We start from the raw sequence: 4,590 nt of genomic DNA on the forward strand, positions 1-4,590 counted from the left end.
AGTTACAGACACACCCTGCTTCAGACTTATCAAGAGAGGGTATATGTATATTACATGTGGTTGCACATCCACTCTAGTTAGAGATCCTATGGCTCACATCAAGAATAGAAAGCAGCTGCTCATGCAGACGGTGCGTGAAACATTAGCTGCGTTTTGCAAACGTGTAAGAATTTGCCAGTGAGAATCTTGACTGCAGATGTGGACCTGGCGGCTCCTCCTGGGCCCTCTGCCTGGGGCTCAGCCCTGGGGATGCTGTTCTAGCTAGCTACACTTCCAGCCTGGCTCAACATCTGACTTTCCCTCTGTACAAAGGGGCTGCTTTTGAGGTTCTAGGTCACAAGGTGAATCAAGCCCTTGCCCCTGACTGACTCCAGGGAGGGAAACTCCTAACAGCTGAAGCGAAGTCAGCTTTCTCACACTGACCTCTGACTCTTCTCAAGCTTTCTGAGCAAACTCCAACCAGGTTAACCTAAAATCACCATTCTCAAACCTGCCTGTGCATGATCTAAGAGAATCTTTTATTAATTTTTTTTTTTTTTTTTTTAATTTTGAGACGGAGTCTTGCTCTGTCGCCCAGGCTGGAGTGCAGTGGCACGATCTTGGCTCACTGCAACCTCTACCTCCCAGGCTCATGCGATTCTCCTGCTTCAGCCTCTCAAGTAGCTGGGTTAGTAGGTGCCTGCCACCAAGCCTGGCTAATTTTTGTTTGTTTGTTTGTTTGTTTTAGATGGAGTCTTGCTGTCGCCCAGGCTGGAGTGCAATGGCCTGATCTCGGCTCACTACAATCTCTGCCTCCTGGGTTCAAGCGATTCTTCTGCCTCAGCCTCCCAAGTAGCTGGGGTTACAGGTGCCCACCACCACGCCCAGCCAATTTTTTTGTCTTTTTAGTAGACACAGGGTTTCACTATGTTGGTCAGGTTGGTCTCGAACTCCTGACATCAGGTGATCCACCTGCCTCGGCCTCCCAAAGTGCTGGGATTACAGGCATGAGCCACCACACCCAGCCTAAGAGAATCTTTTAAAATGTAGGTTTTGATCCTTTAGCTCTTAAACATAATAATTGGATGTCCATGCATATGTGTGACATATGTCACCCTTGAATCTTGTTATGATGTCTGCACGTTACCTGTCTGATGTGAAAAAAAAAGAAGAAAAATGAAGGTTTCTCAGCCCCTCCCAGACTTACTAAATAAGGCTTTCTCAGGCAAAAGGCCATGAATTTGTCATTGAACATGTCTTAGTCCATTCAGCTGCTGTAACAAAAATACCATAGACTGGGTGGCTTAAAAACCACAGAATTTTTTTGTTGTTGTTTTTACCTTTTTTTTTTAAGACAGTGTCTCGCTCTGTCGCTCAGGCTGGAGTGCAGTAGTGTGATCTTGGCTCACTGCAACGTCTGCCTCCCATGTTCAAGTAATTCTCCTGCCTCAGCCTCCCCAGCTGGGATTATAGGCATGTACCATCACACCCGGCCAATTTTTTGTATTTTTAATAGAGACGGGGTTTCACCACATTGGCCAGGCTGGTCTCGAACTCCTGACCTCAGATGATCCACTCACCTCAGCCTCCCAAAGTGCTGGGAGTATAGGCATGAGCCACCATGCCCAGCCTGTTATTACCTTTTTAGAGATGGGGTCTCACTGTGTTGCCCAGGCTGTTCTCAAACTCCTGGCCTAAAGTGATTCTCCTGCCTCAGCCTCACAAGTAGCTGGGATTATAGGTGTGAGCCATCAGACCTAGCTAGAAATTTATTTCTTAAAGTCTGGAGGCTGGGCAGTCCAAGATCAAGGCACCAGCAGGTTTGGTGTCTGGTGTGAGCCTGCTTCCTGGTTCATAGATGGTGCCTTTGTCTGTGTCCTCCCATGGTGGAAGGGAAGAGGGAGCTCTCTGGGGTCCCTTTTCTAGGGGCACTATTCCCATTCACAAGGGCTTTGCTCTCATGACCTAATCACCTCCCAAGAGCCCCACCTCCTAATACCATCATGGGCAGTGGCGGGGCGTTAGGATTCCAGCTAGGAATCCGGGGGAATGCAGCATTCAGTCCCGCCCTTTTCTCCTCTCACTTTCCTCCTGCTGGAAACTTGTGGCAGCACAGCAATTGCATCACATACTTTGGGTTTCTTTTCAGTCCCTCTTGCCCCAGCCCCAGTGGCCCAGCCATGGAAGGCTCCTGCCCTCAACTCTGGGCTGTCAACTGTCTCATAGTCTACTGGTGAGGAGGCACATGGAAGGGGCTGGTAAGCAGACACTCCAGGGCACGGCTGCAGATCCTTCCCTCCAGGGAAGGCAGCAGGGCAGCCTCTGCATGGGGCTTTCAGCGGTTGGAGAAGCCAACCAGGCAGGTCAGCTGGGCCTGGCAAGACTCAACTGCTGTGAAAGCAAGTCCCTGATAAAACAGGGACTTGTGACCTGTGAGGAGTGTCCTGGGAATAGTCATGAACCTGGACTGGGGATTTGGGGACCTGACTCCCATCACGGCAGGTGAGTGTACCCAGCTCACAGCTCTTCTTCTACTTGATTTGAGGCTTCAGGGCCTGCGCCTTAACATCAGCACTTCCAAGAGGTGCCACCACCCTGTTGGGTTTGATGAGCCTGACCTCCAGCAGAGAGTCCCAGAAGATCACAGACTTACAGGGCACGAGGGACTGTTTTTCAGGGCAAGACCCTGGTTTTGTAGATGAAACTGTTCAAAAAATATATGGAAAACTCCCGCTGGCTTTATTCCTGTCCCCTACCTCATCTTTTTCAGACTGTCTCCACGTGGAACAGTGTCCAGTGCCCTCTCCCTAGGCTGGCCACACTTCAGGATGCCCCACCTCGATTCTCATGCCCTCTTCTGATAAATGCAACTATCTCAAGTACCTCCTCCTACCCTTCCAAGATTCAGATATACTCCCCCAGGGGTGGGATGGGACCAGGATGGATTGACAGTGCCCTGTAGAGGACATCCTAGCCGTTAACAGGGACTTTCTCCAGCTGCTGAATGGCTCTAGAAGCTCATTTGGCTTGCTTTCTTTTCTTTTGAAACAGAGTCTTGCTCTGTCACCCAGGCTGGAGTGCAGGGGCACCATATTGGCTCACTGTAACCTCTGCCTCCTGAGTTCAAGCGATTCTCCATCCTCAGTCTCCCAAGTAGCTGAAACTACAGGTATGTCCACATGCTTGGCTAATATTTTGTATTTTTAGTAGAGATGGAGTTTCACCATGTTAGCCAGGATGGTCTCAATCCCCTGACCTCATGAGCTGTCCGCCTCTGCCTCCCAAAGCGCTGGGATTACAGGTGTGAATCACCCGTTGGGCCCCTCCTTTGCCTTTCTTACAACGGAAAACCTTTGGGCAGAATTCTCCTCCACCTTCCCCACACAGGGGAGGTCCTGCAGTGTGTCTTTCACCCGGGTGGCATCACATTTCCAGCTCTTCCCCTGGCTGGCTGCTTCCTCCTGAGCTTGCTGCTGAGTCGGGCAAGTGAGAAGACAGGGACTGAAAATTTAGTTAACCGCAGATTCCTAGACTCTTCTGATTTGTGGTGAAACCTAAAAATCTACATTTTTCTAAATTTTTAAAATTTTTTAGAGAGAGGGTCTTGCTCTGTCACGTAGGTTGGAGTGCAGTGGTGCAATCACAGCTCACTGCAGCCTCTATCACCTGGGCTCAAGTGATCCTCCCACCTCAGTCTCCTGAGTAGCTAAGGCTACAGACGCACACAACCATACCTGGTTAATTTTAATTTTTAAAATTTTTTGTAACGACAGGGTCTCACTATGCTGCCCAGGTTATCAAGCAATCCTCCCACCTTGGCCTCCCAAAGTGCTGGGATTACAGGCATGAGCCACTACATTCAGCCTATGTTTAAAAATACATAATATTTTTCTTCTTAATGGCATAAGTAATATATGTGTACAACCTAGTCAGTGTAAAAACAATAAACACTACAGATAAAGCAATGACCACCCCCCAACTTCTCAACATCATACCTTCCCAGAGGTAATTACTTATCAACCTGGTTTGTGTAATTATAATCTTTTTAAATACATTTACATAGATGTGCTTTTTCTTTACATAAATGAAATTTTACTGCATGTATTGTTCTGCACCTTGACTTTTCACCAAACAGTATGGCTCAGAGAATTTTTCTCGCTACTGTTTAACAAATAATACTTAGTAGTATGCCATAAGGTGGAAATGGCATCATTCATTTAACCGTTCTTCTGTTGATGGATATTCAGGTTATTTCCAGATATTCAGTGTTACAAACAACATTACTTCCTTGCCCTTTTTATGGACATCTGTACGGATTTCCCTTGGAGAAATATCTAGAAATTGAATTGCTTCACTATTAATTTTAATACATTCTTAAATTTAGTATCTCCTGCTGACTTGTTCCATTAAACTGCTTAGTGCACATAAGTAATCATCTTCCTATAATCTTCATTATTAATAAGTGCCAGATGATTTTGATACCAGTGTCCAAGGACCATATTTTGAATATGTCAAATAGTGGTGTATCAGTTGACTATTGGTACAATAACACTAGGCTTACAGAAATTCTTCCAAAACTTAATGGCTTAAAATGACAAGTTGGATTTTTTT

The 4,590-nt window shown here is 46.7% G+C and overlaps 1 non-coding gene across 1 annotated transcript; it reads left to right on the forward strand.

Annotated features, from left to right (window-relative positions):
• Positions 1–1,035: 1,035 nt before the first annotated feature.
• Positions 1,036–1,136, forward strand: LOC116549842. Its single transcript, XR_004268118.1, has one exon. It is a non-coding gene; the product is annotated as a small nucleolar RNA U13 (small nucleolar RNA).
• Positions 1,137–4,590: the final 3,454 nt, after the last annotated feature.

This window comes from Sapajus apella, unplaced genomic scaffold (assembly GCF_009761245.1).
Source record: "Sapajus apella isolate SASKATOON/1434 unplaced genomic scaffold, GSC_monkey_1.0 scaffold6, whole genome shotgun sequence".
Taxonomy (NCBI): domain Eukaryota; kingdom Metazoa; phylum Chordata; class Mammalia; order Primates; family Cebidae; genus Sapajus; species Sapajus apella.